This window comes from Patagioenas fasciata, chromosome 2 (genome assembly GCF_037038585.1).
Source record: "Patagioenas fasciata isolate bPatFas1 chromosome 2, bPatFas1.hap1, whole genome shotgun sequence".
Taxonomy (NCBI): Eukaryota; Metazoa; Chordata; class Aves; order Columbiformes; family Columbidae; genus Patagioenas; species Patagioenas fasciata.
This window is the reverse complement of record NC_092521.1, coordinates 118,367,300-118,393,332: the sequence shown is the minus strand read 5'-3', so window position 1 is coordinate 118,393,332 and position 26,033 is coordinate 118,367,300. Positions and strand designations below refer to the sequence as shown.

The 26,033-nt window shown below is 40.2% G+C and overlaps 1 protein-coding gene across 5 annotated transcripts in view; it reads right to left on the bottom strand.

Annotated features, from left to right (window-relative positions):
• Positions 1-26,033, bottom strand: part of ELMO1 (engulfment and cell motility 1) — a 318,734-nt gene that overhangs the window by 292,181 nt on the left and 520 nt on the right. For 2 of the 5 annotated variants that reach the window (XM_071804820.1, XM_065831560.2), the window contains exon 2: positions 25,184-25,254. The gene's annotated coding sequence lies outside the window, so the exon portion shown is untranslated. Of the gene's footprint in view, positions 1-25,183; positions 25,255-25,342; positions 25,362-25,791; positions 25,981-26,033 lie in introns of those variants that run through there. The other 3 variants (XM_065831559.2, XM_065831561.2, XM_071804821.1) reach the window with 3 other exon arrangements.

The window sequence follows — 26,033 nt, the reverse complement described above, 5'->3', positions numbered from 1 at the left end:
AACAAAAGTAAATTTCTTCACCGTATGTTTCCACGAGGGAAGGATTTCACCATTTAACTCCCAAATTCAAGGCCACTGCTACAACCACAAGAGCAACTTCTCACATACACAACAAGGAGCGTAAGAATCAAGAGAGATACAAAAGGAGACCAACTAACTACTCAAATGTGCAAAGTCTTTATTTCTTTAAGATATTGCATAGATTCTGAAGATGACTAAGAATTTTATTCATGAAAAAATCAACCCCAAATAACTCAAAGAACATTCAGCGTGGGAGGTTCTTTTGCAAAAATTAAATAGCAATTGTGATGAAATAGTATCTTCTGCCGAGTTACCTAAGAATTTACATTTTGCTCATGCTCTTACCTAACTGTGTATAGCCAGGAACCATACACAAGGGATACTAGCCAATTTGTTATCTCAAAATGTAGTGTTATTTCAGAAAGAGGGGGCGGAAAAGCACAAAGCAAAAGGCAGGTTAATCTTAACAACAATCTTAGGGTACAATTCTTATATCAGAGCTATCCAATAGATCTAACCTCCAGCTCACATCAGCTGCAGATCTGCACAGAGCCAGTTTTCACAATATTTCAAAAAAACGCTGCCTAAGTACAGAGCACGTTATATCTACTTGTATTCAAACTAGTTACCACTGACTTACCTGTACCAACAGCTGGTGCGTCACAATTTAAAACCTGGTGTCTGAAAAGTGCTGCCAGAAAATGACAAAAAAGGCTATTAGCACAAATCAGAATTTGCCAAGTATGCTTTTTAGAATTTTTTCCTTCTCCCTCACCTGTGCTATATCCATAAGAACATTATTTTAGTAAGTAAAACTATTACTTCCTTCAAGTACACCATCTAGATGTTTCATGAACAACAGCAGGTCAATAATTAAAACCATTACTGTCATCGGAATATGTCTATTTTAAAGATCTTACTTTCCAAAGATGTTGATAACTTCTTGAAATGAAACAAAAGAGATTTAAAGAAAACTTTTTACCCACACTTCATAATTAACTGGTTTTTAGGGGCTTAACATTACCACAGAACTTACTGTCTCTTACGCATTTAACCTCAGCCTGAGGGAATATTACTTATCTGTTGTTATACTGCTGTAAAACCAAAAGGAAAAAGAAACCACAGCTATATCCTGGTTTCTCTTTAAAACTGCATAAAAGCAATTCTCCTATTTAAAAGGTCTTCTGCTTAGCATTAAAACAATACATTTGTTCAGTTGAAGAGATCAAACACTGTCTAACTCCATCAGTTTAGGACAATGTTCTATTATGCTTCAAAGTCACATGTAGCACATATCAAATGAAACGTCAGAGAAGCAAGCCATTTAAATGCATATTTGACATACTTTTTGCAACTCAGTATGCTTCCCTTCTCAATGGGGCTGTGGGTGGGAGAGGATAAGGTTGGTTTCTTATGGATTTGAGTGTAAAGGCATCACTTGGCAATTCAAATCATCAGAAGCTACAACTGCCCACTGCTAGATGCTGCCACATACAGGAAAAACACATGCCAGAGATCACCATGCTGCATATTCAGAGGGAACACTTACAATCACTGTCTGTCTCCTCATACAGCAGCATTATACAGCCCTCACGCTGCAATGCCAACATGAGTAATTTGTCATGAAACTTTCAAGCCATTCATTCTTATTCGTGCACAACATTTACTATTCTCAAGAGCCCCGTGTCACTGGATTTATATCAAGCCTCAAACAACAAAGTAAAAGAAGTGTCTTTTGAAAGGTCTAAAGTTGCTGCTGCGATTTTACAAATCAACTTCTGCAACATTAGGTTCTGGTCAGTCAAAGCAAGGTTTCTCTCACATTTTGTCTCTACTTCTGTAAGAGAAAAAACCACCACATTTACCATCTGTTGATTAATGTGTATATATGTCTCTCATGTGAGAATCTGCAAAAAACAGAGCACATTTTATCATACATGAATATGCTAAGCCAGGTGCAGCAAGAACAGATGTAGCTGTCTGAACTCTATGTTACATTAAAACCACAGTTTCCTTGTGCCTGCCATAATTTTACAGAAAAATAACAATACTCAAGGGTAAAATTTCTTAGATCATTCATTTTCTCCTACTCCATCCTCACCTTTACACTGATGAACAAAGCCAAAGACAAACTTCAGATTTCCATTTGGATGATAATCAAATACCACCACACAGCTGTTACTGAGCATTTCTCATATGGAGGGCTCTTAGTCCCTTTGAGGATATCAAAATCATTACTAACAATTCACAAATGAGGGATCTGAGAACCAGAAGACTGTGTTGGGTGGTATCAGTAAACAGAGAGACAGAGCTGGTCTATCTAAGAATGTTACGGCACAAAAAATAAAAACTATGAAATTACACTAAACTGGCTGATCTCAGCTACTGCTCATTTGAATATGTCTCCAATTTGTCTACAAGAAAATAATGAAAGTAAATGCAGATAAAATTAAAAACACATTAATAAGATTACATTAAACTTCTACAGGCATGTGAGTAAAATTTAAATGCCTTTAAGTTGATTTAATATACTTAACTGAGGAAGAAACTAAAATAAAAGCCACTTAAATCCTGCTTAGAAGTCCTTGTATAGGAGTACTATGTAATTTAATCCACTTCCAAAGCATATCTTAATCCATATTACTTTTTCCAAGTGTTTCTATGCAGATAAACACTCAGCATACGCTAAATGCATAGGCAGCTTTCTCAAAGACGACGAACTGCCTTAGATTGAGATTATTGGTGAGTTGCTGGTGACCTATAAACTCACATTTTGACACAGCAATATCCCACTTACATACCCTTAAGTAAAAGAATCCAGATATCCTTAATCTCAGGTTCAAAATTTCCCATCTACTGGAAATTAAATTTTTGGTTTTGAGCTTGTAGTTTAAAGCAGTTTCATATACAGTCTCAACCAGATCTCTCAGCTTTTTTGTCCCTTAAATCCAGAAAGGAACATTTCACATATGACATCTAATCTTTTATTTACCATTATCAAGACCAATGGTTGCCTACAGATGGGTTGATACAATTTATTTAATTTCATGTATATGTCTTAACTTCAGTCAAATGAAATATACCTCCTTCACAATCAGAGTTTTACAGACTTTCTTGAGACTCAGTGATGTCTTGCAGGTGGTATTGGGAGGGCATACAAAGTAGGCTGACTTTTCTGTGCGCAAAGCTTCCTCATGTATATAAAGGCCACATCTGTAAGACACTTCACCAAGATGACCCAGTTCTCTCTGTATAAGAGGCAGCCACCAGCTTACAAACTCGCTTGTAAAATGCAGAAGGACCCTGGCAGAGTACAATCACAGCTGGAGATGTATTTCTTCCTAAACTCGTTTTGCCACAAGAGCCACTACTCCGTGTCAAAGCCATAAAATCTGTTCTATGGGTCAGGTGTTGTATGCAGCCCATGGGCAACCATCCCACCTAACAGTGAGGTGGACCTCAGAAGGAGCCAGTACCACCAGCCACAGGTGAGATGAGACTGAAACCCAGCACAGAAGTTCTACCAAGCTTTATAGCTGGTCCCCCAAACAAGGAAAGAGAAAGCCACCCTGCCCTAATCCAAGGGGGAAAATGGGTCTGTGGCCAAAGTTGGAGGGGAAGGCAAGGAGGCTCTGCTATTAAAGCGGAGGAACTAATGCCCAGCTGGTTGGTATTTGAAGTCTTTCTCTTGTTGTGAAAAACCTGCTTTCCCAGTATGGTCAACTAATGAAAGTAAGACACTTATAAAATTAAAACAAGTTGTGGAAGCTTGTGCAGAAGTCTATAAGCTGTATTTTCAATAAGATTTAGTTTTAGTTAAGTGAAGAACTCACCCTTTTTCATAGTTAATTCAGGGATACAGATGAAACCAGAAATGCATCTCCTCCCACTCTTATCACCAACTCCCACAGAAAAATATTGAAATAGAAGAGATTTGTAATCTAGAACAGAGAGCAGTAATCTAAGAAATATCATGTAATTTAAATAAATCTCTGTCGTTAACTTAAAACCTTTCTAAAACACATTATCACTGCTTTGTTATTTACTTGATATTTCACACTAGATCTCCCAAATATTGGGATACACCTTTTATGGACACAAATATGTAATCATAGATTTACAGTATTCTGTCAAACAATGTATTTTAAATTGTATATTTATTCTGAATACCAGTAAAATATTCTGTAGCTATGTAGTTGCTTTTTTGCTACAGCTCCATTATCTAAGTCTTCTCTACTGTTCACAAGTCCCAGAATTCCAAAATATATTAACTGCATACATGCAAATAATCTTCTTCCTTCTAAGTTCTTATGTGAGTCTTTTTTACAGAACTAAATGCCTCACAACTGTTCACGCATTTATACTCACAATGCCCTTCCCATACAGCAATACTATACAGCATTAGCCAATAAATCAACAAAAAACTAGCAGGTAATCATGTAAACCAGAAGCATATAAAAAGCAGAGAATATAAGAGCAAAATCGGCATTTGAACGGAAGGATGATATGAATTTACTCAGCTTTAAGAGCAAGAAACAAAACTCAGGATCTTCTCCTGGGGCATATGAGGCTGGACCTCAGTTGTTCTTGTGAGAACTAGTTTGGCTTGGAAAGGTCAGAAAGATACAATTCGCCACAAAATGTGCATGCAATATCAACGTGATGTGAAGTGCATTTACCCTGTGCCTATTAAATATAACCAGGAACAAAATCTGGGGTGAAATGAGGATAAGCTTATGCAACTTAGCTGAATATATGTGAGGTGATAACACGGAGAAACTGATATTTTTTTTTTTCCATCATATGCCTGGAATAACTAATTAAACTGCAGTGAAACAGAGAAAAGTAACTCACACAGATAATGGGATATACGCAGTATAACGTGTAGCAGATGTGACCAGGACTGCACAGAACTGCACAGAACACCAAGTATTTGCGAATACTTCTGTCACATCAAGAGGTACAAGAACAACTTTTGAACCTGATGAATATACAATCCCACTGCAACAACAAAACAGTCCCTCTTTCCTGATGTGATGCTTCGAGTTTCAACTTGGAGCACATTCACTCTCTGACCAAACAAGACAGCATTTGAAACACAGAGTCCTCCAGAGTAAAAATGGTGTATGTGGCGTGGAACCACAGAAAGTTCACCTGGGATGAAACAGCCATTAGCACAAGCAGCCTGACAAGGCACAGGTGCTTCTTAAAACCTTTGGCTAGATCTTCACCTAAAGATAAATACTGTCTACCTAAGCCCTAGTCACATGGTGGTTTCACTTTCAGTCTGTGAGATATGGTCATCAGCTTCTGAAGCTAAACCAGCAGAACAAAACTCATGTATGGAAGCCAGATGGGGCTGTCCTTCCACAGGGCAACCAAGACATGACCATGATACATACTTGAGACACAACTCTGATGTAGTTGTAGAATCTTGATAAGCTCCCAGTTCAGTGTGGACTGACCTTCCACCTCACAGGCTTTTTACAATGAACACTGATGAGTCAGGCTCCAGCAGAAGAGAGTAGATCTCAACAGCAAATCGATTAGAAAGCAGCAGAAATGCCTGTCACTGCCTGGATGCAGAGCTGTATGGAAAGTAAGGGTAAGGAGATCAGTCAGCTCCCCAACAGCAACTATTCTGAAGGGACCAAGTTCATCCACGCATGACCAGATGGCTTCATAGTTTTAATATGCTATGTAATGTAAGGTATAGAGCCATCTGAGCAGCACTGGAATGATGACGTATCTTTAACCTCAGTGGAATAACCAGTCCAAAAGAAAGGCAAGCATGACAAAAGAAAAACCCATAGAACTATAAGAAAAATCTATTTTTGTCTGATTCAAATAGTAGTTTTCTAATGCTAGACTGTATTGTGTAAATGCTGCTTTGCAAGCTGGATAAAAAATAGGGATAGGCAATATAAAAGACAAGCGTCTGTGATTTGTATAAAAAGAGGCTATTACATGGATATATATTATTTGATTTACTATTTATTAAGTATCTGTAAAGTGCTGAGTGTTATCCAAGTTACAAAGAAAATTGTCTTCTGCTTTAAGAAACTGACAATCTAAATGACAAAGGGGAATAGACAAGGTGCAGCAAAAAGCTAGTGATGAATGAGGAATATTTTGATTGTGTTTTGAATTTGATTGCCTCCTGTCAGCACCTCTGCAATAGAGTTCTTGCTATAGATTTACTGACACCTGGGCAAGTGTGACAGAGCATCGGTAAGGCATTTCAGACACAGAAGCACCACAGAGAAAGCCAAAGTCGAGGTTAGATTAAAAAGACAAGTTTGGAATCACTACTAGCACAGGTAGGAGAAGCATGAAGGGGGCCTTAAGCAATTCAAAAAAAACTTAAGAGGAGGAAAGAAAGCTACAGGAACCTGATACTTAGAACATGAACTTAAGGTAGAGCCACTGTAAGAAATCAGAGCTGAAGCTGAAGTAACGGTAGAAAGACAGACCAGAGCAACACTGTTCTGCATGGCTATTCAAGAGACTCATCTGCCAAAGGAATTCAATATCAGCTGTTTATAGTGATACAAATAGTTATGCAGTAAGGAAAAAAAAAGGATGAGTAATTTTCATGGCCAACCTCTCAGCCTTTGGAGCATGTTAATTACTGGAGGTCCAGCATGTCACATTTCTTTATAAAATTTGTGAGTGGACTAGCCAAGAGTTCTTTTGGCAGTGTAAAAACACTGCTGTCACAGAAGGGCTTCATACAAATGGGGTTTTGTTTTATTAATGTGTCCTTCCCCCCTAAAAAAAAAAAAATCCTTAACCTATACAAGCCCTCAAATTTCTTTTTCCCTTTCTCATCACTTACAAACATAAAAGAGAATAAGACATTGTTTGTTTGTTTTCTTTACTTGATACGAGACTAGTTTTTCTCCAGTTTGGTGGTACTCCAAGTGAAAAAGGCAGCAGATACACTCTTGGCAACTGTACATGATTTTTTTGTTTTTCCATAAAACACTTCACTGTGCCAGCTTTCTGTGAGTAACCTCAGAAATAATATACTTTTTCTGACAGATGACAGCAGAATGAAGTTAATAAACAAATTAGACCCATATGAAAAAGTGATTCATATGCAATGTCATAATTCCAAAGAATAAGGTACTGCACGGCTACCAAAGAGGCCATCCTTATCCATAGGCCTTCAAATGAAAATCCTTTCCTGGACTTTTGCAAAGCTCTTTTTCCAGCTCTTCAGCACTTAACAGTGGCTGTGCAAAACTCTTCTAGCAAGAGACGAATCTTTCTAACAACGAAGCACGAAGGTCCAGCATGAAGCTACTCGAACAGAACTGTCTCTCAGCACCTCACACACAGATAGGATAAGAGGTATAACATGGTCTCACTGAAACCATATGAAAACAGTTTGAGAAGTTTCAGATCATTAATTGGCGCTTTTTTTTTTTCTGCATTAAAAAAGAAAAAGAAGATGCAAACAAGCATAAAAATCTGTTATGGTAGCAACACTTTCACTGTGGGATGTACAAATCACTGTTTCCTCTTAAGTCTGGCTGCAGTACAGAAGGTTGACAACATGCACACACGTGGTACAGTTCGCACTAAGGACAGATGGATTTAATAGCCAGCGTATTTCAAACACTAGTATAGCAAGGGGTTTAAGTCAGGCAGCAGAAGTGCTCTCAGCGCAGGTAAAGGATCACCCTGCCAAAGGATTTTCATCCCAAGACCTCACACACTCACACTCAAAGCAAGTAGCTGCTGATGGCACCATCAGCCACAAACTGATGTCACATCCAGAATGAGCAAGTTTCAAGATGCCATTTGCTATATAGATAAAAGTTTATTAATAAAACCCCTTGTTTTTTCCCCTTTCTCTCCACCCTGTCAGCAGCTCCAAGTACAGCTCTAAGGGATGAAGGGGATTACTGCAGAAAGCTGAAGAGATTGGCAGCATGACAGGGATAGGAACAGGAACTCAGACAGACACGGGAGACCTGCCTCAGTGACTGACTCAGCTTCTGACCCACTTTATGAACTTGGCCAAACTGCTTCCCTTCTTGGTGCCACTGCTCCTCTCCCAAACCCTGCACTATCTTATCCAATCAGGCCAGTATCTTCAGGGCAGTGACTGCCTCTCACTATTTTTGGTGAGAAACAGCCTATGGGCTTGAATAATACCTTACTGGAAAAGGAGACTGATTTTACTAGCATCTGCCATGCCAAGAATAAAATAATCTTTTCATTTAAATAATGAAGAATACCCACACAGTTAAACCTGTTAATATTCTTTAAAAATATGTACAGCTGGAAGAGTGGCATGTTGCTCTCATTCACAAGTTTGCTGTATCCTTACTAACGCCTACAATCTACCCTAAAGGAGGTCTATTTACAGAGGCATTTCTCCCAGCGTCCACTTTTTCAATTCCTGTCCTTTCTTTCCCCTACTCTCCTGTTTCATCCCCTCCTCTAGCACAGCCCCTCAGCCACATCAGGCAAACTATTTGTGGTATGACACAGGGAAATGATCCAAGCCTCAAGTGAGCAGAAAAATAATCTGAAGAAAAATAAACATTATATTTTTAACCTGGATGGGTTCCCTGAATGGGCTTAATCCCCACCACAACAGGTGCATCCACACACCTGAAGAGGAAGCTGAGCAAACTAAGCTGCAACTATTGCTGACAGAGACGATCGCATCCATTAGTATGACAGGAATGTTTTTAAACGAATAATATTGGAGTAGAGGTTTTCACACTGGGGAACTCTTTAAGCATCAAAAAATGGACTTAATACTTATTCCTTATGTTGTTCACAGTTTCCTTTGCCAGTTTGGCTAATTATATGATATTTAAGTTTAAACATATGTCGCCTCCCTTGCAGTGAATCCTCTCCTCCTACATGATACAGCAGTGAAGTCATCTTGCTGACTTCAAGCCGAATCCTCCACTCTCAAGCAGGTAGGCATTTTTAGTTCATCTGGAAAGCAGTCCAGCCCTGAGAGCACAGCGATTCTCATTGCAGTATGCTACCAGGTGCCCTACCACCACAAGCATCCTGAAACACACTGTCTAGGTGCCATATGTTAAAGAACCAGCATAACTTCCAACATCCCCAGCATCTGCTTCTTGAGACACAGGAGACACATTCAGGATGCATCAGTGAAAGGTGAACCAGCAGACCAGATGCTTTTACTTTCCCTTCCTTCCTTCCATACCATCACCAATTGACTCTAAGATTATTTTATTTTTAAACCAAGAAAAATAAGAAGAAAATTCCAAATGGAAGGAAGTGGCAAAAGACTAAGCCAAGAAAAGTATTTAGAAGGGCAAAAAAATCTTGCAACCCTTTACAAACGGTCATGTACTGCAGACAGAAAAATCTCTTTCAGTTAGTGCACTGCACATTATGAATGCCTTTAGTAAGCAGAGCAGCCGAGTACACCACAATAGCTGGGTTTCATTAGCTTAGCATAGCAGAATATAGGATTTAAAGGGAAAAGACAGCAGCTGAAAATAATTGCATTAAATTAACATTAGCCCCACAAACCCAAAAGAGGAATATAATATTAAGGACTGCTACAGAAGCAGTACCTCAGAATTAATGTCTGTAAAAGACGAACAATCCTGCCCTGACTGGTATTCAAAACCCTAAAGGAAGAAAGTTCACCTCAAATAGTGTTCCCTGAGAGGGGAAGGGGGGGAGAAGGAAAGAAAGGAAAGCATGGCCTAGTTAAAGATATCAGTAGGTATGAACACAAACTGTAAAATGATGTGGTTCCCAAAGGACTAACATTTTTTATGGTTTATACACACACATTCCTTCTCAAAAAGGACTTTGAAAATAAATCTAATTTTAAGAACCGTAAATGCAATAGACATGTGAGAATTTAAACACTTAGGGCAGAAAAGACCAAAACCTCAGAGACTAGAGCAAAAAAGGCAGTCAGGACTGGAGCGGACTAAAAACCAGACAGCAGTGAGAGCTATAATTCAATCGGTGGATGTACTTTACAACAGCCCATGAGTCTTGATGCTACAAGGGCTTAGAAAAGAATAGTATCACCAAAAAAAAAAGGTACTTAATAATTCTAACTGTTAAAATGGAGAGACACATGACAAACTCAAGGCAGTATGCCTTCTTCAAATTGAAAACAGAATTTATGCTAAGCATGAGGAGGTGGACTAATTATTTAAAAAATTAAAAAGACACTGAGTTACAGCACCTATTAATTTAATCTACGCACAGGTACCAGAAGTCAGCAATGGTACTATTGGCTGGGAGGAATAACAAAACAAATCTCTTAAGTTCTTTCTCCCAGTTCCAGATGGAAAAAAACAGCCTGGTCAAGCCATTGGCTAACTGCAGGTCAAAAGGAAGAAATAAGCCACAAGCTGTGGTCTGAGGAAAACCATGGCAGAAGCTACCATCAGACCAGCTCTAAGAAGACTTCACCAGACCTAGTGTCTCATTAAGCCACCGGCCATCTGAATTTACATGGCTCCTCCAATTTGAGATGAGTAATAAATTCAACCTAGTGAGCAAGCAACCATTTGGAAACAATTAAAATCCTATTTTCCTTAACCATCATGTTTAGAGAAGTTTTTATTTCCCTTCTGCATCCCCATAGAATTTAAAATATTTATAAAGACACAAAGCAGAATCTGTACACTTTACAGTTACAGCAATATTAACCAGCATGGGTTCATGCTTTAGGATAGTTTTAAGCTCCCTAGCAAACACATAAAATTAATCTGTAATCCATCCTTACTGGGTAGTAAAAAGTTTCCTTTTAGTTGAGCTCCCCAGTAAAGCAAGATTTCATAATTCTTCATCTGTATTTGTCTACCATCTGCACAGCACTATCCCATATAGACACACCGTACGTTTTTGCCTGTTTTTGTTGTCTCCTTCATTAGCAGTATTAGCCCATAGTTCTGCTCTTGCATTCTAAGATCAGCACAGGACTGCTTAAAAGTGAATAAAATATAGTGTTTCGCTGAAGTTCCGACACTTTTATGTTTAAAGTAAGTGCTTCCAAATATTTTTATTTAAACACCTTGATGAAAACGTTAGAGTAGCCTGAGTCTCACTTATCTAGAAGACCTTTTATAACTGCTCTGACAGTGAAGCTTTGTGTACAATAAAATCACACCCTGTGCGTTTCAGAGTAGAAGTCAGCTAAGTTATGAAGTGGCAATCTGTTTCTAGCACAAGTTCCAGCTTCCAGGCCTTCCATTTTTCCTTAGAAAAGTGAGAGATTCCTTTTCTCGTACATTTGTCTAATCAAGCAAAGCAAACAACTTCCCTGTGAGCAGCAGCGCTAAGGAAACTCATCTGAATCCCTGGTGCAGGTTTCCAGCTGTTTAATAAGGCTCACAACAGAATCCCTCTCTTCTCGTTTCTGCTCCATCCAGTTTCCTACTTTCACAAAACGTGCCTGAACTTTGCATCCCTGGGACTTCTGTTGGTCTGACTTGGCTTAAATCAGCTGACAATTTTCAAGGTACTGCAGGGAGGGAATGGGAACAGAGACACAGATTCCCCACATAGAAGCTACAGAATCTGTTGCTGCTTCTAAGGGTGCCAAGCTAAAAACTGGGAGCAGAGGGGAAGGAAGGATGAGCCAACTTTTGAAATATAAGCCTCTCTTGCTCTAATATTTTTTGCCAGCAGAAATCTGTCCTAAAGCTTTGGCTTACAAATACTGGAAACATCAAGTAACAAAGAGAATTACACCCAAGATTCTCTTTTACACAATATTTCAGTTAATACTTTCATCTCATTGTACAAGATCTCCTTCCAGTCCTGGCAAAACGTGGCATTTTTGATCAACCTTATCATTACTGAACTTTCCAAATAAATATCTGAAATTAAACAACTCTATAGCTGTTGCTGTTCATTCTTACATTTCCATCAGTTATTTGCATAGTCATTCCCACTCTATTTTAATCTTTCCTTTCATGACTGCCTAAATCTACATCGAAAATGAGAACGGTAAATCAAACTAAGCACTTGGCAGGCACATATTGGTGAGATCACAGCAAGATCCTGGAATAGCACGGGCTGTCTTGTATGGAAAAGGCTTGTGGAGTTCCCGTACAGCTTCAGTAACCATCATCTGACCCAGTGAGCAATACTGAGACAGACACAGCTCTCCGTGGAAACCAGCTGTTAACTGGTAAACACCCAGGAAGGTGACAGAATTGGCATCCAAAGCTTCACAAGCAATGTGAGACATTATGCGATCAAGCCGTATTACTGCATTAACAAAACCGGCACAGACCAGAGCTTTTTAATCTAATCATATGATGGGGCTCAGAGGTAAAAAGTAAGAAGTGAGGGTAAAAGGCCCTTATTAAAAGGTAAGCTTGAAACACTTTCCTTCCTCTGGAATCAGTTTCATTCCTCTGATTTTCAGTTCTCCGACTGAAAAAACAAAAGGTTTTACAGGGTAGAAAAATAAGGTATCGTTTAAGGAAAGGTGTACTTGGCCCAAGCAGAATGAGAAAAGAATTACTTAAAATGTGTTTGTGATTCATCATGGCTCAATAACTTCTCATGAATGCTAATGTGTTTTGGAGAGATAGAAAGGTTTATGCAGGTGTGACAGAAACAATTAGTCCGGTATTAGTAAGCTGCTGGCATCACTGGCAGCCACGGCTGCTGAAGCTGTACACAGGTACAGGGCCTGCCAATAGCTATCCACGCACTGGATATTAAGAACCGCCAGAATAGTCAGGACAACAAAATATATCTGCAAACATTTATTTCTTTCACCTCCTTTTGCCTGCCTCCGTGGTGAAATTTGTAGTTAAAGCAAAATGTTACATGCTTAAATCAGTGTGGCTCCCCTTCAGTACCAAGTGTAAGGAAAGAATCTAAAGTAATCCAAAAGCCCCTAAACTAATCTAAACAGTAATTCACTGTCTTTCCTCTCCAAGACCTATGAAGGTGCTTATTTCAGAAGAAGTATATCTACATGGATCTATCTACATGGACCAGCACAGGCAGGCTGGTTTAAATTTAAACTTCATCTTACTTTAGTGTAACTACTCCCTCCACCAGTAGCTTTACAGTGAGCAATAAAACTTTATTATCTTTTAGCACTCTGGAGATCCACTCATTTCCACAGGTATTGCACCACATTTAGAGAAATTTTTCTAATGCGTTGCCCGTCACTCTGATACCCAGGATCCTTTTCTAACACAGCAGTCAGAACAGTGTGAAGGGCTGGTGTTAATTTCATTCATTTTCAGCTTTCAAGAAAATATGCTACTATCCCTTAATGGCAAATGATGTTCAATCCTTAAAGGGGGACCTAGGAAACAAACCCCAACACTCAACGTTTTGCTTAAGAGCAACAACACAAGCCAAGCAATCGCGCTCCAACAACTGCAGCAGGGGAGGAGCAGCCTGGCTTTGGCTCTGCGCCTCACCACACATCCCAGACATCCAACTGCATCCTTACTCTGAGACGGACATCACGACTTTGGTAGCATCGTGGATTTCTGAAGTGAATGGCAAATAATCCACTGGTGCCTTAATTCATCAGCTACACGAAATTCTCAGGGTCAAAGGTCAGTGAAATGAGATGAAAAAACATTAATCCAGCTGACTTCATCAGACTCTTTTAATAAAGAATGCAGCCATATGCTTGCATATCCAACAGCAGTTCCCATTAAATTTGCAGGAGCTCAGTTTCCAGCTACAGTTTTATGGCTAATTTCTTAATATTCACAACCATAAAAAAAATAGCAAAGACCCCACTGCACCATCATATTGCATGTTTGCACACACGCACACGTGTCCATGGACATAAAAGCCAAATATTTTGATTAAAAGAATGATTCCTGAATGCGAATTACAATCTCTTGACCCCTACATAGCAAAAATCTTCATTGGAAGACCTTCCAAGCTGTTCAGAAAGCAGCTATTGTCAGAAGCATAGCTGCATAAGATGGGTGCTTCCCACTCAGCTGATCTGACCCATGTTTTTATTTTCTCCATCTTTATACGTGCCTGCACTGCAAAAAAAGAATACGCAGAATCATCAAGATTACTTCAAACAAACCCAAAACTTAAATGTATATTTCATTGTAATTTAATGGCAATAAGAATCCTTCCTGTCTTTGCACACACCCACCCACCTTAAAAGACCCAGAATAATCTAGGATTGGCCTTAAAAGCTCAAGAGCTTCCTTACTCCCACTACAGCCTTACGGTAGACAACCAATGATGCTGTTTGCTGAGGACTCAAACAGGCTCTGCAACAGCAGACAGAAAGGATGAGGAGGAAAAAAAAAAAAACAAAAACAACACCAAAAACAAACCACGAAAGGATAAAGCCCAGAATGATGTTTCTGAGACAGTAAAGAGTTTGTACAGCTCCTAACGCCCAGGACAACCTGAATTGCGACACGGCTTCATCATTCACCCCACAAACATGTTATGGTCTTCTCCTGCCACCAGCTAGAGATTTTGCACTCAGTTGAAAAATATATTATGTAAAAATAAGCATGCATTAAAGCTGTGGAGGAGTGATGTGTTGCTGAGGAATATTTACCTGATGCCATTATATATCTCAATTCCATTTGTCAGAGTCAGTTATAGAAGTTACACTACAACTCAACAATATTCAAACTTGATTTCCATACCACGGGCAGACTAAGCTTGTGTAGTTGAGGCTGGGGAAATACCCCAAAATACATAATTAAATGTATCACACAGAGTTGAATTACTAAACTAAAACTGTAAGGATCATAAATTCCCAGTTTCAGGCTTATTTTGCAAAAAAAAAAAAAAAAAAAAAAAGCCTAAATAAACATGAAAATACTCTCCCCTTTTTGACCCTGTTAATGCTTTCCCCTTCTGCTTGCTTTCTCTTTTTCTCTTTTCTCCTCCTTCCTTTAACCTTATTTTACCATTGTCAACAGTTTCAAGGGACACGAATGTTTTTTCAGACATTACTTTCCAATGCCAAGTTGTGCTTTTTGCTACCAGTCTTGGTATCCCCTCCCTGCCCTGCCTAAATTACACTCAATTCTTTCAAGAGCAGCATTTTCTGTTGATAGTGCCAGAGGCCAGGAAGGCTCCTGGCAGCACAGCTCCAACAAAGAGCCCAAAACTGAACAATCTCTTTTTTTGTGAAAGGAGATAAGGAAGTCCAAGACATGGTTTTGAAAAGGAGAATAATAATCATAATAATAAAATGCCGCTGGCATTGGCAGTTTTTAAATAAAAACACACAAATTTTCCCTTCCAATGGGGCAGGTAGCATACAATGGCTTTCACCAGCAATGAGCACCTGCTCCTGCTACCTACATATAAATGCTCTGGAGAAAAGAAGGAAAAGACGTTACATTGTGGATCTCTCATAAGCACAGACATAAATAACACTCCAGTAGTTCTACCCTGTTTCTGCAGAAGCAAGTGGTAAGGCCAAATGCTCCAAACTTCTGCTGGTTCTTTCTGATACAGTCTTGCTCTTCTTTTGACAGCTGTACAAAGCAAGCCAGCGACAACTGCAGAAAGCTGCTGGGTTTTGTCAGAAATAGTTTAAAATATTTACTGCGGAAAGATGCATTATTTTATGCAAATGTTTCAGCAACCCAATCTCATTATGTACAAGGGTAATGATGGGGAAATGGCTGTTCCCGAGACACAGCTCCTCTACTGACAGAAAATCAGAGAAGGTCCTCCTCTTCCTAAATACAATTCTTGTGCTTTAGTAGCATACCAGTGGGAAAGAAGCTGGCAACTTCTTCCTTTATGGTATGCAAATTGCTCTGTAAATAGCAAAAGCCTTTGCAATTATCGCATGTATTACCCTCAGCTTTCACTGAATTCCTCAATGGGACCAAAAGTAGTTGAAGATCAGTGTTAGATCTTAGAAAGGAAAAACAACTGAATATTTTACCAGTCTGCATCAATTTCTCACACAGTTCAAGGAAGGCATCTTCCTTTCTTTGAACCAATTTCTTCATTCGACGCTTAAGAGCTGAACTGTGAACCCATGATCCGACTCTATACACAAAAAGGCTGCACACTGGTCACAACTGAAAAGTCAACACGTACAGCACTGTATATCTGAGATAATTCTCTTCTTCTAAAAGCCAAACTCTCTGGTGGTTTAACACTACTGGACCCAACAGTGTTATGTCAGCAGGAGGAACTGAGTTATGCCAGCAACTCAGGACTATATGGTTAACATTTTGACTGGAAATATTATGGCAAATTATTACCAACGTCCATTGTATGAGACCCAGATAACCACCTGCAAAGCCCTCTTCATTAACCATCAGAAAGTTGCATATCAAGTTATTCTTTCACAGAATAAACTCAGGGTTTTGGGTTTTTTTCCAGTTATAAAGTGTAGATATCTAGAAATGAAAGCAGAATGAATACAAACCAGAAAATCATGAATAAGGCCAAGGTTTAGTATTTTTCAACAAAATCATATTGCTACCTAGTGATTTTCATCTGTGGACAACCGTCAGTAACAGAAAGCAACTACTGCCCAAGAGACAGCTGCTATTGCCTATAGAGTTACTGGAATGACCAGTTCTCTCTCAGTGAGGAAAGACCGAGCTGAAGGTCCTTCCCTTCATGAAACCTAGATATTTTCAGAGAGGTCTCTCAGTACACTCCTTTAAAAGCTAGTGTCAGTGGCTCAGTAACACTTTAAATTCACCTTTGTTCACACCTGTTGACAAAGCGCCTTCTAAAAAAGGTTGTTGACTTTGTGTTCCTAAGGCTTTGTGCCAGCAAGAGATTAAGAAATGAAAACAAACAATAGATGATACGTCAAGCTGAATCCAGCCATCGCATACTTTTTTTCTTTGCCCTCAGCATTTACTAAAAGATTTTCAGAATTTCTACCTACAGTTGATGTTTAGGTTTATTCAATATAAATACTGGACAGTGAGAGCTAAACAGAGCTGCCCTCAGCTCCTCACAGTGTTTGGTGGCAACTCCTGTACCACTCAAGGAGCTTCTCTACCGTTATTTGGTAGATGGAGCAGTTCAATTCCAGTGGCTGGAAAGCTGCCTGGCAGAAAAGGATCTGGGGGTGTTGACTCACAGCCACTTGAACACGAGCCAGCAGTGTGACAAGGCAGCCAAAAAAGCCAAGAGCATCCTGCCTTGTATCAGGAATAGTGTGGCCAGCAGGACTAGAGAAGTGATTGTGCCACTGTACTCAGCACTGGTGAGGCCCCATCTTGAATACCGTGTTCAGTTTTGGGTCCCCCATCACAAGGAGGACATTGAGGTGCTGGAGACAGTCCAGATGAGGGCAACAAAGTTGGTGAGGTGCCTGGAGCACAAGTCTGATGAGGAGCAGCTGAGAAAAAGGGGGCTGTTTAGCCTGGAGAAAAGCAGGCTGAAGGGAGACCTTATCGCTGTCTGCAACTACCTGAAAGGAGGTTGTAGCATGGAGGGTGTTGGTCTCTTCTCCCAAGTAGCAAGTGATAGGATGAGAGGAAATGGCCACAAGTTGTGCTGGGGGAGGTTTAGATTGGATATGAGGAAGAAATTCTTCACAGAAAGGGTTGTCAGGCATTGGAACAGGCTGCCCAGGGAAGTGGTAGAGTCACCATCCCTGGAGGTGTTTAAAAGGCGTTTAGATTAGGTTCTTAGGGACACAGTTTAGTGCTAGATTTAGGTTATGGTTGGACTCAATGATCCTGAGGGTCTCTTCAAACCAAAACAATTCTATGATTCTATGAATTCTGCCTGTATCTGAAAATAGTTGATTGTAGATCTTCTTTGCCCAGGTAGGCTGAATCAGCTCAACAAGGCACTACAGTTACAGCAGTAACTTCATATTACAATCTGAAAAACAGTAGGAGCAAACAACAGTTTCCACTGCTGGTGCACACCATCCATGCTTTCCTTAGGGAAGGCAAATCCCCAGCTTTTATTCAGAAAATACCTTGCAAACACATCCCTTTATGTATGTATTCTGCCTACTACCTACCTTGTATTTTTAACTTAACATTGAGAAGATGCTCAAAACTATCTCCAAGTTTTCTAAATGCTTCAGGTTGTCTTTACCAATACAGAACACACTCATGCCTTGCTCCCACTTGTAATTTCTGCACAGATGAGTAATGATCAAGTATCCATGCTGACTATACTAGACTTACCTATCCCATTCAGTAAATTCTTTGGATTAAGACATCTTTCTGCAATTCTCAAAAGCTAATGGTGTTACCACTGATTACTATTTTTCAGTGGTACTACTTTTGTCAAAACAATAGATCCAGATTAATTTTTTAGAAACATATTTTTGTGCCACGGTTTCTCTTTAAGTAGTGCCTCATCTCATTTAGTATGCATGTGAAATGACAACACACACGGACTGCCATACTTAAAACACACAGTTCTCCCTTTGGCTAATACTGATAATGAAGTTAATTACACGCATAACTAACGGCTGGGTATCACAACACAGATGAGGCTGATGGAAACAGACTGTGACAAAGAAGCTAGAAGATGCAGAAAACATTTTATGAGCCCTTCTAACCAGGGTTATGCCTACACACTTACGTGGCACACTTTAATCCTCCTCTCCTGTCTGCAGGAATACCGCTGGCATCGAAACATCGGAGAGCAGCTCTCCTGAGGATGCACTCACTTAAGACACCGGTTTTATTTGATACAAAGACTGAAACCAGTGACTTACAATGTTTCTTCCATCATGTTAAAACTACACAGCTTCACCATGTAATTCCATGAAAGTTACATACCTCAGAAATTGAACCTGTTGCAGAACACACTGGGCCTGCCCAGGTACCGTCTGAATTGAAGCACAGGACACCAGCAGCCTGAAAACTGCACTGACTCAGGCTTACCATCTCCAAATGAAATTAAAACTACAGGTTTCCTAAATTACTCTAAATTGCTTGCTCAAGAGGCTACCTCTCTCTGCAATCCATATCCACAGCTGGAGCCTCTTTGTTACAGAGGAGACAGCTAAAGGGGGCCCTCCGCTCTGAATTTCAATAGATCAAGAGAGAAAAGCCTCAAGACAGGAAAGCAAGGCTTATCCCCCTAAGTCAGGCTTATGGGGACCAGTGAACACAGCAAGAACAATTAGTTGAAAACAAAGGATCTGCGGGTTGACTTAGGTTTGATTTTCTGGTCTAGTTTGGTGGTTCTCTATTTACCGATTCAGGGGAGGGAAGTCTGACTGCTTTTTCCCTTTGCGACATCATTCCTTTAATTGCAGAAAAGTAGCCCATAGGTCAGTACAGTTGCTTTTTCAATCTTCACATATTAATTATACGAAATTATTTCAAAACTAAAAGCCTTGCCATCTCTAGATTGAGGTGAATGATTTTACAAAATTTAAGGAATCTGAAATATAATTTTAAAAAAATCTTATACTGCATTAACTTGAATTCACATATCACCACTGCCACCAAATTGTGGATGTTTTGATGCCCTTGGCATATGGGCCAGGAAATCAATTTAAAATTCCAGTGCAAATAGCCCTAGACCATTTTATTTATAAGTTTGTTTTAAAATAGAACTCAAATTCCAACTTGGATTTAAAATTATGTAGATTATTCTCTTTCCTTCTCCCTCTGCGCACATCTCTCCTTTACCATAATGTGTTTTCTGACTCATTCGCAGCTGCAGGGGACGAAGTCTTTGAAACCTCTGCCTTCCAGAAAACCATCCCAACACAGCACACAATGCTACTGACTTTTGTTTTTACACAAACACACTCTTCCATCCAGCCAACTTCCTAAGGTAGCTGAAGGAAAAAATGGGTTATTTTTGGCAGGTCAAGAAATATAAGCCCAGCTCACTGGGCTCATTAGAAAACTTTATGAAAGGTGATGTACATGTTACATCCTAAAGCTAACCAAATAAATAGACTGAAATTGCCAGCAGTTCATATGGAGGGAAGAACACGTGCAGAAATGTCAGTAGGTCAAGTCCAAATACATCAGAGAAGAAAGCCAGGACAGAGAAACTCTCAGAGCAGCATAGAGCAGAAAAGATGATTTTTCCCTTTCAATTTTTATACATTGCTTTTCACAATTGCATTTCTGTAAAAAAAATCACTTTTGGCTACTAAATATGCAAACCAGTCCTTTCAAAAAAAGACCAGATAAACTGACCTGCTTCTCATCATTACCTACCATTTTAAAAACCAAATGTTCAAGATGTGGGCCATTTTTCATGTCCTTTTCATCCTTCTCTGGAACAGGCACTAGCTGTCAAACCTTTAATTACTTGCTATAGATATGGTTAAAATTACATTAAGCAGTCTAAAGTGGTAAAGACCTTACATTTTCTTTCACCTTTGTAACCGTTTTGGTTGGTCAGGTCTTTTTTCCCCCCTTTATAGTCTTCTCCTGAGTAGTTAACAACCACCACACCAAACGTTCTGTCTTTCACTCTCCAATAGAAGTTCTCATTTGTTCAAATTTTCTGTTTTACAGGAAAAAAAAAAGATTAAGCACAAGAAACTTGTATGTATATCTATAGAAGAGATTATATACCTACATAAAGTATAGCTCAGAATTAGACCCCACATCTAGACCTGAATTTTCTAAGTTTGGTGAGCAGAAGAGATGTCAGTATGTGTTAAGAGGGACAGCAGGAGGTGGAGTGAAAAGGCTGATAGGAGGAATGTACTTGAACCACAGGGGGTAGAGCTTCAACAGATGAGTGCCCTGGTGCCTGAAGGGAGGGGGTGGGAAGAGAAAACTTGAGAGGGGAAAAAAAAAAAAAAAAAGACAACAAACACCACTACAGCATTTTAAAAGCCTAGAGACCAAAGGGTATACTAGATATCCTTTCTAGAATGCAAGAACCAGTATTTACATAATTGTACTATACCAACCTGTATCACAGCCATTTTTCTCCTCTTATTATTAGACAAGCAATGTGCGAATCAGCTTTATTGTCTGGTCAGAGGATATTATGTGAGTACTTATAAATTCCTCATCACCCAGCCTCAGTAGATTACCATTTCTCTTAAAATACGAAGGAGCCATTTAAAGTCACTCCCACTATGGTCACTCCAGCAAGATTCAACAAAGTACACAGCAGATTGTCAGTCTAGCCAGACAAAAGCCCAAACTGCCCACGTGAGGTATCTTTGCCAAGACCCACATATCCCTTACACTTCTGCTAGACTATACAATACATGTACGTTGGCTAAAAAGAAAGAAAAATAGGCAAGTAATATTTTCATTTCAGCTACAAATTCAAGCACCAGAATTCATGCATGTACTAAGAATATATGAATAATTTATGCCTCACATAAATTAGGCCTGTACAATAAGCACTTTGAGACAGACACTTCGAAAGAACATAGGAGGTGGTACACACTTCAGTCCACAGCTTTTCTTGCAAATCTTAAATAAAATAATTTCATTGAGAAATAATCTAAGGGATACCCAGGAAGGAATTTAAGGACTGGACAAAGTTGGTGAAACCAAGAAAGCTGGGACAAAATAATACATCAAAGATCAAAGAGTAGGGTATCAAGGTAGAGGTGGCAAACATGCAAGAAGAAATTATGAGAAGAGTTTGACTTTGAGAAATAAAAACCAGAAGGAAAGCAGAAGCAAAAGACAAGAAAACACACACAGCTAGGACACAGTTACTATTCTGTAATAGATCTGTTTGGGAACAATTTGTTTTCTGATTTCCTCCACCACCACCCCCCTCCCCGCCTCTTTATTGAAGATGAGGTTTCATAAACACGTCAAAATCAACCAAATTCAGTCTGAAAGGGGAAATCTTTTCCCTCAGCACTGACTGGTAGCTCTCACTCCATCCTTTGAGCTAATACTAGCTCCTGTGCAGTTTTGCAGTGTTATTTGACTGTAAATAGAATCCAGCAGAAGCAGCAGTAAGAAGACTTATGTCCTCAAAGGCGGCAAGAATAGGTCGCTTACCACATTTGCATAACATCTCCAGGTAGTATATTCAGCTTTCTAAAGTATTCCAAAGGCTGCTCACTAGAAATGCACCAAAGTGAGCTCATATGCACAGAAACTAAAACACTTTTCTAAGAAGACACGAGTCGTCTTCACAGTAGTATTTACTGCTGAACAGAAAAGCGAGCTATCCCCGATGGCGCAGACTTCCCATTAATATTCCTCTTAAATGTTAAGTGATCAGAAAACTAACAGAAAGGTTGTGGCATTATCCTTCAATTTCTCTTTTGTGTCTTGCAACACTTGCAATAATGAAAGATCACACCACAAAACCAAATCCTTGTAAACAGCTTGGTGCAAAAATGCTAACTGAAAGACAGCTTTGCAATTTTGTGATTATCCTTCCATTCATCTCTGTAACACTATATGTATGCAGTTTATTTTATGTTAAGTGTCACATATATTATCACCTCTTACAATCAGTACTATCGAACACCTGCCAATATACTGGCTTCTGCCAATTGCTTTCAGTTTCTCTTTCTCTCCTTTTCCAGTATTAAATTTGGAGAGAGGGGAAAAAAATAAAATTTAAAAAAACAAAAACAAAACCCACAAAGGTGACTGATTCAAGTAGAAGGAAAACTATCCAAAATCCTTTAAACAGTTGCTCTGTTAAATTAACACAAGTTAAACAACGTGTACTTGGCACATTCCTCTTGCCACGAATACAAGAACCTTTTCAAAAAATCTAATTCAAAGCAGGGAAATCTTTTAAAGATGCAGCACAGACCTTACTGGATAGTGGTTTGATGGGTGGTACAAAGCCATTTCTAGTCACAAGTGTTCAAACCATAACGACTTTACAACCATAAAACCTTTTTTTGAAGCCTCATTTTTAATAGGATAGTGACTGAACAGGGAGGCAAACCAAATCGTTCTCACTCAAAGTTGTACCTTCAGGACAGTGCAGGGACAAAGCAGAGGAGAAAGTCTCCTAGACCCAGGCATAACTGTGCAGAAAAATAAACCATAAGAGACAACAGTACTTTTCCTTGCTCCAAGGGTGTCTGATGTTTTCCAGTTTCCAGGGTTCCTAAAATCCCATCACCTTCTACAAACACTGTTTTTACTACAAGGACAAACTGCACATTCGCACCATAGCATGACAAAGAGAGCTCCTAAACTTTAAAGAGACCATTTACTTTGAGGAAACTGAAACTCAAGTGATCGCAGACTCACAGCTCACGAGGAAAATTGTACTTGATGGCCTCACCCAAGTCCCAAGCAAATCCTTATCTGAGAATCACAGAACTGGAAATGTTGTGGTTGGCAATATATCCAAAAAAGACGCCTATAACTGGAACAGGACACTGCACCTTAGTGTGCAGGTACACTGGCAGAGATCTAAAGAAACTCCTCCCTAGTCGAAGTTAAATCTACAGACATTAGTCTCTCACTCCATCACACACATCTAGAGCACCAAACGAAAACCACACATCTTACGTGTGAACATGGGAGCTCTGCTCCCTGTGTATCAACACAGAAAACACGAGATCATAGTCCAACACCACTTTGTGGGCTGGACACGGTCAGAAAACACATCTATGAGCCCAAACTCTAGAATCAAAGAGACTTCTGCTAGGTAGAAAAAACAAAGAGCGGAAGGAAGGGTGGAGCACCACGTTACTCTTGATCTGCAGTTTGCTACAGAACAGCCTTGCTGTCAGGAAGTAAAATGCACTCAGCAGCACATCAGCAACAGTTACACCTTTATGTAGCATAATAAGCACTTTTTGTGAATACGAGGGTGAAGTGGCATTAAAAATACCCAACTTCTCAGGACAACATATGCAATATGTTGCACTTGAACAACGAGGAAACAGAAGTACTTGCTTTTAAGAACACACATAGTCATGTAATATAATAAAGGCTACTGAGCTGCAGATACTTTCAATGACCACATAAGACTGCTACAGAATAAGTAGGTAAGAATTTTTCCTATCCCCTCATCAAAAATCATCTGAGTTGTGCACCTATTAAGTTTTTCCTGGCACGTGGAGAACATAAGGAAAAATATCAAAATAGTAAGTACAGAAACTGGTTCTCTTTCCCCACCTTGCCATTCTTCACTACAAAAAAAAGTAAATCCTCAGACAATGAGACTCACAGCAAAGTTGCAAGCTACAGAGAAGACACGTGTGTTGTACTGTGCAATGAGTTTCAAACAGATTACAATAAGAGACAAAAGAAAGTCAACCACCTCTATGCAACCTCTGCAGCAGGAATAAACTGGGAATCAGGTTCACCTAGACTGGTCAAATCACACACTTAGACCTACAGACTGCACATACAGCATCTCTAAAGAATACTCAATTTCACATCATGTTGATATTTTAGCCATATAAATATTTATTTTCTCTGACTGGTGAGTTTTTAAAACTTGCTGTAGCACTTTTGACAGCTTTATCACATGTGTGTAAATGGATATTTTCCTAACTATGCGCAAAAGGGACTTTAACCAGCAAACTGTCACCACTCTTCTTCCTCCTCCTTATCTAGTTACCGTCATCAGATTAGATCCGTACCACATAACTACACAGCCCAAAAAAATAAGGGGGGGGGGTGTGTGGGGGGTGTGTGAATAAGGGATCAAGAAAAGAAAACCTTGCAGCTCAAAGTGGAAGAACTTTCTGAAAATTCAAATAGATTTTTCTTTGCTGTGTGAAATTCTGCATAAGTCGCTCAATCAAGCAGGAATGACAGGGAAAGAATGGGACTAATGTGAACAATGAATGATCCATAAATGTCTACGAGATTATATAACTGCAGATAAGCCAGCATGCATGTGTGTGTGTGCATTTGTGGGAAAGGAGGGGAAAGAGCTAAGGTGAAAAGGAAGAAACAACGTCCTCAGTCACAGATACAGGACTTTGCACAGTTCTCAGTCAATTTCCTCCTCTTCCCAAAAGATAAATATTTTAACCAGGGGCAATCAGGCAGCTGAGGGACAAAAGCAAAAGAAAACACATTTGCTTATGAATGCACTTCAACACATCCCTTGCTGAAACTGCACCGTAACTGCTGTATCATGAAATACAGCTCACAGGCAACCATGTTTATACTTAAGCAATTAACACACGGTACATTTCCTGCACTATTATTATCATTGGCACTCTCAATGTGTTTGTTGCACATTTTGAGCCTTGGCAGGTTAAAATGTATTATTACAAATTTAACAACAAAACGTTGCTGATTCGAAATGTACTCACTGTTATTTTTCAGGAACTCCAATATTTACTTTATACCATTCTCGAGGGAGAGTTGGACAGTTGTATTAGTTCTGCAAGGAAAAGATATTCAAAATAAACTTTGTAAAGGCTTCAAGCCAAGGAACTTTGAAAACGTAACTTTTTGGACCCGATACCCACTTGCTCTACAAGACCGCGCACCGTTGCTCTGCATAATGGCCATCCACATTTCACCGAACAATCATTTCATCTGACATTGATAAGCGGTTTCATCGCTTGCATGAGCACAAACTTAGGAAAAGGCACACGAACCCTGCCGAAGGCTCTTGAAGGCCAATGGGAGGCATGCCCTGGCAGGAGAAGGCTGGGTACCAATGCCGAGCCGAGAGCCCGCCTGCCTGCCTGCGGGGATGCACTTGCTTAAAAGTTGTTTCTCCTCCCGTGCAGCGCCCGCGGCTGTGCCGACACTTGCTGCGGTCGGAGCCTCCGCCCGAGCCTGACCCCGCGCCTTAACCCCCGCGGGACCTGCCGAGCCGGTGTCCCCAAAGCCGCCCGCCCTCCCGGCCACCAGCAACCGCGAAGCGACGCGCCGGCCCCGCCGGGTCAAGCCAGGCCCCGCCACCACTCACCCCCCGGCGCCCGAAGGTGCGCGGCCCCCGCCCGCCGCCCCTCACCAGCGGCCTCCGACCACTTGGTGCAGCTGGGGGCGGGCACGGCCGCCTGGGGCACGGGATGGGGCTGAGGGGGAACCGGAGCGGGAAGGAGGCGGAGGGGGAGGCGCAGGCGAAGTCGCGCCGGGCGGCTGTTGGAAGGAGCGGCCGCGGGCCAGCGGAGAGGGCAGGGCGGCGGGAGGAGCCGCTATGCGAGGCGG